Raw genomic sequence first — 12,846 nt, 5'->3', positions numbered from 1 at the left:
GCCGCTCTTGGCAGCCATCCGAGAGCATCTAAGAGGGCCTCCCTTGGACTGACCGTGTCCAGTGCTCAACCCGGTGCTCAGGTGTCTTCCCAGTGCCCGATACACCCTCATCCTCGGCTCTGCCCCCCAAGCAGCCCCACCAGAGGACACATGTCAGACTCTCCAAGTGGTCTTGCTGTGGCCCCTTTCCTTAGGCTTGAAGCAAGAAACCCCTGAAGAGGTATCTTGACGTAGCACACTGATAGGGCTCTCATAAATATTTCCCCTGATTCCAACCCTCGTCTTCTTATATGAAAGAAGCCTGGGTGTGAGATATGAGAAGGGTTTGGGGCCAGTCACAAGAATGAACTCGGAGTAACCTTGAGTGTAAATCCCACGCACGATGGCCTCATGTTCACTTTAGAATGTGGCGATCTTTAGTTCTGGTGCTTCAACTAAAACTTCTATTTCACGTTTTGCATCTCTGTTTACCTGAGGGTTCAAGTACTGGGGCCATTACTGTCTGTTCCATTTGTTCTGAATTTTTGGAAAGATAACATTTCCTGGAAGCTCAACTTAGTTATATGACCAGACTTCTGGTCAGGATTTGCGACCAATCCTTGTGCCCAGAATGTGCTCAGCACATTATTGAAATTCAATAAATGGCAAATAATGTCAACTCATAAAACAAGAGCATCTACCAAAGATCAGAGGGCTGCTGGGTGCTCTGGGGGTCTACAGAATGTTCCAGGGAAGAACCCCTAGGATTCTGCTGGGAGCTGGAGTGGAGCTGACTGCTTCTTGCCTGAGGGGAGAGCTGTTGGCTTATGACCTCTGTCTAGTAGGTGAGATCCTTCTCATTACTTGCAGATGAGTTGGGCAGAGCTGACTTCTTTGTATATGTTTCAAAAGCACTGTGAAGGCGTTGACGGGGTCTTTGTGCTTGGCCTCTTCAATTGATGAAAACTGAGCACAACACCAAGGCTAATTCAGCTCAATAGTTAATAGAACATGTGATTGGTTAGTGATGAGACAGACTTAACTGTTCATCGCTTTGTGCTCAAATGGCAGGATAATAAGGGGAAAAGTATATTTGTTAACTGGTAAACAATGCATTTATGCATTCATAATAGTAATGTTTCTTAGGGGAAGAAATGAGAAACTGCAAATTTTTTTTAGAGATGGATTTTATTCTGATGTGGAGCCAGGAAGATGACACTTAGCCTGTGTATGTTCAGGCCACTCGAGTTGGCTCTTCTCTTGCTCTCTGTCCATCTCCTGTTGAACCAGTGCCTGCTTCACCCATATCTTACTCACGGGACTCACCTTCCTGTGTATCTATGTGTTTGCCTCAGGCCCCAGCTGCTGATTGTTCTCATCAAAGGGGCGGTGGGGTCAGTCCCCTTTGCTGGTTTCCCCGGTAACTAATGAGCCCACCTGACATAAATCCCCTCTATTGCTGGCAATCTTGCCTCCCCCTGCGGAGAAGGCAATGGCATCCCACTCCAGTACTCTTCCCTGGAAAATCCTGTGGATGGAGGAGCCTGGTAGGCTGCAGTCCATGGGGTCGCTAAGAGTCGGATACGACTCAGCGACTTCACTTTTCACTTTCATGCATTGGAGAGGGAAATGGCAACCCATTCCAGTGTTCTTGCCTGGAGAATCCCAGGGACGGGGGAGCCTGGTGGGCTGCCGTCCATGGGGTCACACAGAGTCAGACACGACTGAAGTAACTTAGCAGCAGCCTCGCCCTGACCCCCTACTGGGAGTGAAGCGTGCCCCAAGTCCTGCCCTCCATCCCTCTCCATCAGCTATCTGCATGCTGTGGGGTGTTGCTTCAAGAGCTTGCTTCAGGCATGTAAGCTGCTCCATCCATTAAACCATTGTCTGTATCGGTGACATCGGGCTCTCTCTTAGGTCTTGAAGCCCAACAAACACAGACCTTGTAGGCCTGTAGGTGCAAACCTCTTGTTGTTTAGTTGCTCAGTCATGTCTGACTTTTTTCCAGCCCTATGGACTATAACCTGGCAGGCTCCCCTGTCTATGGGATTTCCCAGGCAAGAATATTGGAATGGGTTGCCATTTCCTTCTCCAGGGGCATCTTCCCAACTGAAGAATCGAACCTGAGTCTCTTGCATTGGCAGGGGGATTCTTTACCACTGATCCACTAGGGAAGCCCCCAACAGCCTCCATCACCAAGTTAAACCATTCTGACCCTAAAGGAACAGCTGTTACTCACTTGCCTCTGTTGGCTATTGCTGAGTAACAAGCTGCCCCAAATTTAGCTTAAAACAATAAGCATTTCCTATTGCTTATGGTCTGTGCATCGGCTGGTAACCTTCTGGGCTTAGCTTGGCTGACTCACGTGACCTTGATCAGCTTTGGGCTGGGTGTGCAGCCCCGCTGATCTTAGCTGGGCTTTCACAGACTTTGTTGGAATACCTGGTGACTCCTTCACATTGTCTCATCCTCTTGCAGGCTAGTCCAGTTTATTCTCATGGTCACGGAGGGATGCAGAAGAAAAGAGTGGAAATATGTAAGGCCTCTTGGGGGCCAGGCTTGGAATGAGGCCACCATCCTGTCTGTTGTTTTCTGTTAGTCAAAGTGCAGGTTTCAGATTGTGATGGGAAGAGCCACAAATTACATTGGAGGGAGCATGGAGACTCAGAAAGCATTAATTATGCCATCAGTATAATCAGCCTACCGTACTCCACAGGTAGAAAGCTGCCCAAAGCTGCCACACTATTTTACAGGGTGCAGAGGCCTTCAAATCCCAAATGCAGCTGTAACTGGAATCCTACCAGAGCACCCCATCCTGGCTTATGTCTGTCCTCCGTTCCTACTGCCATCGTGGGGTGGTCACTGTTGTGAATAGCTTATAAGCATGATGCCTCGAAGTCCATAGTTGCTGATTTATTTATTTATTTTAAATTTTTTATTTATTTATATGTTTTGGCCACACCATGAGTGGCATGTGGGATCTTAGATTGACCCCACAGTAGCCTCCAGGGATTGAACCCATACCGCCCACATTAAAGCGTGGAGTCTTAACCACTAGATTGCCTGGAAGTCCCAGTAATTGCTAATTTGAAGAATTAGCTCAAAATGGAAGCCCTCACACAGCAATCAGTTCACCCCTTTGGAGGTAGCGTGGTTACGTTTGGAGTCATAAGGATCAAGCTCAGATCTCTGTGAAATATTCCTGGAAGTGTAACTTTGAGTAAGCTGAATAGACTTTGTGAGCTTCAATTTTCCATATGTAAATGGGGAGCATATCCCTTCCATATGTAAAATGGAAATATTGAGTAAATTAAGCACCACCGTATCTTCCAGAAGCAGCCAGCACAGTGCCCAAGCTATACAGTAAGTCCTTGCTGTTTGTCTGTTTTATATATTTTACTGTGTGGTGTTAATCCTGAATTCCTGATTTATCCTGCCCCACTTTTCCCCTTTGGTAACAAACTAGTTTGTTTTCTATGTCTATGTGTCCCTTTCTGTTTTGGAAATCTGTTCATTTGTATTTTTTCTTAGACTCTGCATGTAAATGATATTATATGATATTTGTCTTTTTCTGACTTCACTTAGTGTGATAATCTCTAGGTCCATCCATGTAGCTGCAAATGGCATTATTTCGTTCTTTTTTATGACTGAGTAGCCTGGTGGGCTGCAGTCCATGGGGTCACTAAGAGTCCGATACGACTGAGTGATTTCACTTTCACTTTTCACTTTCATGCATTGGAGAAAGAAATGGCAACCCACTCCAGTGTTCTTGCCTGGAGAAGCCCAGGGACGGGGGAGCCTGGTGGGCTGCCGTCTGTGGGGTCACACAGAGTCGGACACGACTGAAGCGACTTAGCAGCAGCAGCAGCAGCAGCAGTATCCCACTGGATATTTATACCACATCTTCATTATCCATTCCTCTGCAGATGGACAGTCATGTTGCTTCCATGTCTTGGCTATGGTAAATTATGCTACAGTGAACATTGGGATGTTTAATAGTCCTTGCTACATTGTTATAAAATTATTATTTTTTGTGTCTCCCACTCTAGGCTGTGAGCTGTGTCCCTGGCATTTGGTCCATGGGGTCGCACAGAGTCAGACACGACTGAAGCGACTTAGCAGCAGCAGCAGCAGTGAATGATTACTAATTTGAAATTTAACTAATAGGAGTCTGGCATTGTTCTGCTTTTCCTGATTTAATTTTTAAAGATTTTGTATAATTTGACTGCTTATGGTAAACCTGACTTCACAGAGATGTTTTAATGACACATGCAAGTATATGTGATTAATATCCTCTGATTTTGCTATTTTGTGGGTAAATTATCATTCGAGAAATTAGGTCCTCTTTTATTCTAAGACACAGGGACGACTCAGAAGTCATCAGTTTGCATTGTATGACTATTCAGGGCTAGCCTTGAGCTTTGGAGCATCAGAAAGAACTATGAGAAAAACTCAGGTATTCCCAAAGAATTTAGTTTTGTCTGGAAGATAATATAAGCACAGTGATGAATTGTGGGTATGGATAAATATCACATGTGCATAATAGGTGTTCAATAAAGACTAGCAGGTTATGTATTTCTAATTATGAAATGACTACAGCCCTTTTGGTGGTAAGAGTCTTCTGTTTCATGCAAAGAGAAAATGAGGTTTTACTGGTTTTGAGGCTCATGGAAAAACTTCAGAAAAATTTCAGAGAATTACTTCAGCATCTCAGAGTCATCCGTCATGGGACAGTCTCTCACTTCTTTGAAGGAGACTGCTTGTGAAATTTTTATAGACTCTCATCTCTAAAGCGTTCAAAGTACTGAACTACACAAATCAAGGCCATGATTTTATTATATATTTTAAATGTGCATTTGTCTTGAAAACAATTCAGTGACCAATATTTTGTACAATTTCATGTTTAGGACCAGGAGCAAATTTCCCTATAGGACTTCACTAATATCTGGGGTTAAGCCATAGGACCAAGTTCTGACTGGTATTTAGTGAGAGGCTGAGAAAGTAGGTCCTAGGTTGCAGTGTTGCAGAGGCTGGAAGGAGAGGGGTATTCAGAGACTGAAGAAGTAAGCTGGATGGGTAACTTCGGAACTTGGGACGCTGCAGACAAAAGCATTCATTTATGTTTGTGTTCCACATTTATTAAGTTTTTTTTTTAATTTTTTTAATGTTAGGGCCCATACACTAGGCAGTAAGGATACATAAAAATAGAAAAAGAAAAAAAGAAAACTGCTCTCGCTCCTCACAGTATTTGCAGCCTACTGGGGGAGACAGAGGTAGAAATAAAAAGTTGAGAAGCTTTGGACAACCATAGACTAACTTGAAAACCTGATGTTGGAAAGTGGTTGTTGTTCAGTCACTCAGTCGTGTCCAACTCTTTGTGACCCATGTACTGCAGCACACCAGGCTTCCTTGTCCATCACCAACTCCTGGAGTTTGCTCAGACTCATGTCCATTGAGTCAGTGATGCCATCTAACCCTCTCATCCTCTGTCGTCCCCTTCTCCTCCTGCCTTCAATCTTTCTCAGCATCAGGGTCTTTTCCAATGAGTTGGCTCTTTGAATCTGGTGGCCAAAGTATTGGAACTTCAGCTTCAGCATCAGTCCTTCCAATGAATATTCAGGGTTGGGAATTATTGCCTCAAGGTTATTTTCTCGTTGAGAAAAAGATGCCAGACAGGAGCTTTAGAACTGCTCCTCTGAACAACTTAAGGGGGAGGCCTGAGGAAGCCAGTCAGCAGCCTTGTGCCCAAGAGCAAATCCTGGGTTTCTCAGGTTGTGACCTCCATCCCAACCTCTCCCCCCACCAGGAGGAGCATTGTAAAGTGGGGGGCAGGGTGTTAGGTCCCAGGACCTTTATCAGGTTCCGTTTTCATAGGTGGGGGCTTCCCCAATGGTCAGCGAGTAAAGAATCTGTCTGCAATGCAGGAGACATAGGAAAGTTCAGCCCCTGGATTGGGCAGATCCCCTAGAGGAGTAAATGACCACCCACTCCAGCATTTCTGCCTGGGGAATCCCGTGGGCAGAGGAGCCTGGTGGGCTATATAGTCCATGGGGTACCAAAGACTTGGAGACGACTGAGCACTTCACATCATAAGCAGAGTTTTCCTTTAGCTGCAGAGAGGCCGAACTGTTCCTGCTCTCTGGGACAGAGCCCCTTGTTCATTCTCCCTCAGGATAATCACAGTTTCTCTGTCCTCTCTGCATGGCTGGGCATGGTGCACGGATGGATCTGGAGATGTTCCTGGCCTGGAAGAGTCTAGCGAGTGACTTGACCAGCTCTACCCTAGGCCCTTAGGAGAAATCCCCTCTCTTTTCTTCTTTTCCCAGGAAAGCATTTCCCTGAGTTTTATCACCAGTGTGATAGAACCTAGTAACTGAGATGAGGGAAAGAGGCCTAGCGGCTATGAAGCCTGCTGGTACCTTCTGCCTGTAATGTTCCAGCTATACACCACTCAGCCTAGTTTACCAGGAGCCCACTCTGAGCTTCCAGCCAAAGCCACAGGAGAAGGCACCTGAGACTTTTGCCGAGTTCCAAACAAAAACCGAGCTGTCATACCTCAAAAGTTAGGATCAAAGTGTGAGAAAGAGGGTGGAAAAACATCTCCTCCGCTGACTGTAATCTGAACAATTTAGAGATGGTTACCATGGCTGCTACTCTAAAAAACCGTAGCTCAGTAAAACAGTGGTCAAAAGGACTCATTTTGGAATAGATAGCTCACAACTGCATCTTAAATCCGTGTACAACAGCTCTAGATAAGCAGTTTCAGGGCTACCGTGAGCCTCATGTGCTCAGGGGTGTGTCTTTTCTGCCCACACTACACAACTTCCTCCCATGGCCGAGACTTGTGTGGGACGTTTCCTCCTTCAGGACACCCTCAGCTCCCTTTCTCCAAGTTTTGCTGGCTGGCTTCTCAACAGCTCTAGAAAAAGTGAAATAGAAAGTGAAAGTTGTTCAGTCGTGTCTGATGCTTTGCGACCCCATGGACTGTAGACTGCCAGGCTCCTCTGTCCATGGAATTCTCCAGGCCAGAATACTGGAGTGGGTAGCCTTTCCCTTCTCCAGTGGATCTTCCCAACCTGGGGATCGAACCCTGGTCTCCCTCATTGCAGGCGGATTCTTGACCGTCTGAGCCACCAGGGAAGCTCTCAACAGCTCTCCTGCCATCTAAATCCCACACCTCTAACCGGTTTAGTGCCCTCTCTTGACGCAGCAGTGCAGTGGCACCTTCTAGTAAGAGCATATCCTGTTCTTGATGTGCTTGCATCTGTCTGGCTCTGTGGATCTGAAGCTTGGCTTCATGTTAGAACCACTCGTGTTTCTAATGTCAAACACTGCCGGCTGAGTTCCATCCTGGACAAGCCGGATCAGCCTCTCAGGCTGGGGCCCAGGGATGGTGAGGCCCAGCGAGGGCCCTGAACTACTGGTCTCAGCCCTCCCTCCTGCCCCATCTGATTATAAACTTGTGGAGGCGCCGGCATCGGCAGTGATATGATGGTGTCTTCTACTTCTTTCAGTTTTTTTTTTTAATTTAATTTAATTTTATTTTTTAACTTTACAATATTGTATTGGTTTTGCCATATATCAAAATGAATCTGCCACAGGTATACATGTGTTCCCCATCCTTCTTTCAGTTTTAAACTTTTAATTTTGTACTGGGATATAGCCAATGAACAAACGATGCTGTGGTCATTTCAGGCGAACAGCAAAGGGACTCAGCCATATATATATATGTATGTATTCTCCCCCCAATTCCCTCCCCTTCCCGGCTGCCACGTAACATTGAGCAGAGTTCCCTGTGCTGCGCAGTACGTCCTTTTTAGATATCTACTGTAAATATAACAGTGTGTACGTGTCCCTCTCAAACTGCCTAAGTATTCCTTCCCCTCAACCTTCCCCCTCTGGCAACTGCAAGCTCGTTCTCGAAGCCTGGGCACCTGTTTCTGTTTTGTGCATTAGTTCATCTGGGTCATATGTGTCATATGTCGTACTTCTCCTTCTCTGTCTAGCTAACGTCACTCAGGATGACACTTTCTTCCTTGACTCTTCCCCGTCAACGTCGCTGAGTGCTTGTGACGGACTCTGACTTCTGTGAAAGCTCTGTGGGCCTGGCTGACCCTGCCGGGGCCTTCTCAACTCTCAGCCTGACATCTGAGGGGCGGTGTGGAGAGAGCTGGGTGCAGTCCCCATCTCTGCCGAGATGGGACAGCATGCCCAGACCTCTCCCTGTTATCTTCAGAAGCAGAGCACTGCTGCAGGCCGGTTGAGGGAGATAAAAAGGATAAACTGGTGAAAGAGGGGCCTAGGTGCTGCCAGACCCAGCTGGTATTTGATTCTGATGGTAAGAGATTTAAGGTGGGTCTGGAGGAGAAAGAAGCCCATGCAGCAAGTCTCTATTGACCGAGAACAAACAATGAATATTTTCCACTGAGGTAGGAAGCAAGTTCATTAAAGCTCTGTTGGGTTAGCTAGGCTGTCTGCTGCTCAGAGGACTCAGCCAGACCCTGGAAATCTAGCCAAGGGTGCTGGGCCAGCTTTCTAATCTGTGATTTCAGAGCAGCCATTTAGATGTACTTTTACTGTGATCCTGCTGTGGATGAGGTTTGTGCTTTTGAGAGAGAAGCATCATCTTAGTCATGAGTGGAGTTCTGAAAAAGACACTGAAGACATGGATTTGAGCTTGACCTTGTTTGGAGTTGAGAAACTTGCCTCTCAGAGGCTCAGTGTCTTCATCTGTAAGTTGGGTTATGATATACCCTCTACTGGGACTTTTCACTTTCATGCATTGGAGAAGGAAATGGCAACCCACTCCAGTGTTCTTGCCTGGAGAATCCCAGGGACAGAGGAGCCTGGTAGGAGGCCGTCTATGGGGTTGCACAGAGTCGGACATGACTGAAGTGACTTAGCAGCAGCAGCAGCAGCTACTGAGACTTCCCTGGTGGCTTAGACTGTAAAGAGTCTGCCTCCAATGCAGGAAAACTGGGTTTGATTCTTGGGTTGGGAAGATTCCCTGGAGAAGGAAATGGCAAACCACTCCAGTATTCTTGCCTACAGAATTCCATGGACAGAGGAGCCTGGTGGGCTATAGTGCATGGGGTCGCAAAGAGTTGGACACAACTGAATGACTAACATAGATACACCCTCTACTGAGAAGTGATGTGGTGATAAATAAATGCCTTCTCCAGAAGGCGGCAGCACACATGAGAAGCACTACCACGTGTCAGTACCACCGGCTATTTTCCTGTAACTGGAGTCCCTCAAGGAAAGTCTGCAAGAAGCCAGGACATTCCCTTGACTGGAATCCCTCACTTCTTGCCCAGATGCTGGTGGTCCAGCCAGGGCTCTGGTGGCATAAACTATAGAATGTGGCTGTCTGAAATCTCTTCACCTAATAGGCTCTTGTTCTTTCAGCTGTCCCTGACCTCCCCCCATCCCTACCCCTTGCCTCCTTCTCCCTCACCCTCTGGCTTGGAGATCTGTACACAAGCCTAGAGAATAAAATTGGAGATACTTGGGACTTCCCATGTGGTTCAGTGGTTGGGAATCCGCCTTCCAAAGCAGGGGATGCAGGCTCGATTCTTGGTTGGGGAACTAAGATCCCACATGCTGAGGGGCAGCTGAACCCACGCACATTGAGCCTGCACACTAAGACCTGCTGCAGCCAAATAAATAGAATATTAATTTTAAAAGCCATTAAAAAAATTGGAGATTCTTTACACTGTTTTTATGCAACCTAGTTCTCACTTGAGAGAGGGGCATAGAAGGTGCTTTCTTTTTTGCTTGAATGTTTAGAGTTTAACCAGTTGGTGTTGGTAGACTGTCTGGAATCAGTAATAATAGGTACCACTGAAATAAATTATAGGTAAAGGTTGGACCATAAATTTTAAGCATGAAAGGTCCCAAGACAAGCATAACAGAAACAAAGAGCAAGCTGGATCCCCCCCTCCCTCAGCCTGCCACCCTCAGTGGGAGGCGGTATTTGCTCACAAGAACTTTGAGGCTGACTCTAAAATTCTAAGAGTGAATAAGTGCCTAGAGCAATGTCTTCCTGGGCAAGTGCTGACTAGGATTTTTGCCAGCCCCAAGGAAACAAACATCTTGTCATGAATCAAGTCCAAGTTCCCTCTGGGATTACCCTTAGGCTTTTCAACGGGAGCCCAGTGGCTGTCAGTTTTGTGCATATTTGAACAGAGTCCCATAGGCCTCACCTTAGACCAGTTCAGTCAGAATTTCTGAGGCTGGGAAATACTTTGCTATTTCCATAGCTTTCAGTCCTTCCAATGAATATTCGGGGTTGCTTTCCTTTAGGATTGACTAGTTTGATCTCCTTGCTGTCCAAGGGACTCTCAAGAGTCTACTCCAGCACCACAGTTCAAAGGCATCAGTTCTTTGGTGCTCAGCCATTTTCATTGTCCAGCTCTCACATCCATACATAACTCCCAGAAATACCATAGCTTTGACTATACAGGCTTTTGTAGGCAGAGTAATGTCTCTGCCTTTTAATATGCTGTCTAGGTTTGTCATGGCTTTTCTTCCAATGAGCAAATGTCTTTCAATTTCATGGCTTCAGTCACTGTCCACGGTGGTTTTGGAGCTCAAGAAAATAAAGTCTATCACTCTTTCCACTGTTTCCCCATCTATTGACCATGAAGTGATGGGACCAGTTGCCATGACCTTAGTTTTTTGAATGTTGAGTTTTAAATTTTCACTCTTCCTCTTTTACCTTCATTTAGAGTCTCTTTAGTTCCTGTTTGTTTTCTGCCATGAGGGTGGTGTCATCAGCATATCTGAGCTTATTGATATTTCTCTTGGCAATCTTTATTCCAGCTTGGGTTTCATCCAGTCCAGTATTTCACGTGATGTACTATGATGATGGAAACTGAGAAGTCCCAGAGCTGCCTAGTGTCTGCAAGCTTGAGGCCCAGGGAAGCTGGTGGTGTGATTCCTCTCCAAACCTGGATGCCGGAGAACGAGAGGAGCCAACGGCATCAGTCCCAGTCTGGGTCCGAAGGCCTGCGGACTGATGTGTGACCAGAGGCGTCTGGGTCTCCTTGGAGTAGGACACTACCTCCCTGGGCAGGAAATCTGCTTGGGTAAACTTCGACAGGCCTAGCTTATGCAGTCTTCTTGTGTTAATGGTCCCAAATCTCCTGAGTCTAGGCTTCCAGCTTCACTGGGAATGATCACTGATTTCGAGGATACAGATGCAGGGATTTGGATCAGAGGGGGCTCCAGACAGATTCCATACTTTTTAGCAGGGCCTCTGTCTCTCACTGTTTGCAATCCAGGTCAGAGTCATCCTGAATTGGTTCTTTCTTCTCCTGCATATCAGCCTCTTGAATCTCTCTCCTCTTCCTTCATTTTCTAATCGTCTCTTAGCTGTGCTCAGAGTTGCTTTTTGCGCTGAACTTCAGCTTTTCACTCACCTTTGTTAGACATCTGTTTCCAAGTTCTCCACACCAAGTCCTTCCTCTCCTGGTCCTCTGAAAACAGACACTCCTCACCAGTCAACCACACACAGGCACCTCCTCCCCACTCTTCTTCACCTTCTCTTTCAGCAGCAGCACTTCCTGGCAGGTCCTGAAGAGACTGGGCTCCTGTCAGAGTGAATGGAACCCCACGACATCCAAAATCTGAAGCCCTGGTGGGTCCTGAGGGGAGCCAGCTCCCATTAGTGTGGACTTGATAATCCCCCACCCCCGCCTGTGTTCTGGAAGCCAAAGCAGGTTCTGGAGATGGGACTCCCGTCAGCTGTCAAGACATCATTTCTTAAAGTTTGCTTGTGGTGTAGAATCTGAGAACATGTCAATGAGTTTTTTTCTCTGTAACTCAAAATTGATTGGTCCATCTTGTACCTTGAATGGTTCTTTTATCCATACATGATTCTGCAGCATCATGCATGGATCATTTGGAAAATATTGGGTCACTTAAGTTACACAGCTCTTCCAAATGTTGACACATATTGTTATACAATATTTTTAAAAACACTATTGTTTATGTCACTGTCCATCTCCTCAGAAAAATCTTTATACATTTGAAATTTGTCAAGGTCATAGTAGTGGGTAGAAGTTTCCCAAAATTCCAATGTTTGCTTGAGAGGTCAATTTTCTTTCTTTCTTCTTTTTTTCTTTTTGACTGCACCACACAGCATTCAGGATCTTAGTCCTCAGACCTAGGATGGAATCTGCGCCCTGTGCAGCCAAGTGCGGAGTCTTAACCCCTGGACCGCTAGGGAAGTCCCTCAAATGTTTACTGTTAATAACAAATACTGTCAGTTTTCCTTGGAGTGACAGGCTCACTGGATTTGTTGTTGAGAAATGTCCACCAACCAGTTTCTCTCTCATTCTTTTAAGTAAAGGTGGTGTTCCTGAAGAAAGCAGCTAGTTCAGCTTGAAACTCAATCATACAAGTACTTTTCCTTGAGGCTACCTTAGGATAGAAGTGCTTCATGTGCCCTATTTTGATGCAAAGCTTATTAAAAAGATGGGTTGAGATTTAATAAAATTGCTATTTTTAACTGATTCATCAAGGAGATTTTTAAGTGGAACTGACATTGTGAAAAAAACAAAACGGAGTGCATGCTGGTGAAGAATAAAAGGCCCACTAGTACAGTTTGGTGCCCTGCCTTGGTTTGTGTTAAATGCCATCAGTTTTATGTTGCTTTTGCAAACATAAAAAATAATGAAAAAGGCAAAATATATCTTAGTATTATCATGAAAGGGGTTTCCCTGGTGGCTCAGTGGTAAAGAATCTGCCTGCAACGCAGGAGATTGCTTGCAATAGAGCAGGTGTGGGTTCTATCCATGGGTCAGGAAGATCCCCTGGAGGAGGGCATGGCAACCCACTTCAGTACTCTTGCCTGGGAAATCC

At 45.9% G+C, this 12,846-nt stretch overlaps 1 long non-coding RNA gene across 4 annotated transcripts; it reads left to right on the top strand.

The window, feature by feature from the left end:
* The first annotated feature begins 1,449 nt into the window (after window positions 1-1,449).
* Window positions 1,450-12,585, top strand: LOC129633065 (uncharacterized). 4 transcript variants are annotated; one of them, XR_008704848.1, is made up of 3 exons: window positions 1,450-1,526; window positions 2,458-3,342; window positions 10,804-12,585. It is a non-coding gene; the product is annotated as an uncharacterized LOC129633065 (long non-coding RNA). The 4 variants fall into 4 exon arrangements; XR_008704850.1 differs by lacking the exon at window positions 2,458-3,342; XR_008704847.1 differs by lacking the exon at window positions 1,450-1,526 and having other exon boundaries at window positions 1,533-3,342.
* The last annotated feature ends 261 nt before the right edge of the window (window positions 12,586-12,846 follow it).

The sequence above is a fragment of the Bubalus kerabau genome, chromosome 18 (genome assembly GCF_029407905.1).
Source record: "Bubalus kerabau isolate K-KA32 ecotype Philippines breed swamp buffalo chromosome 18, PCC_UOA_SB_1v2, whole genome shotgun sequence".
Classification (NCBI taxonomy): Eukaryota; Metazoa; Chordata; class Mammalia; order Artiodactyla; family Bovidae; genus Bubalus; species Bubalus kerabau.
This window is presented reverse-complemented; position numbering and strand designations above follow the sequence as displayed.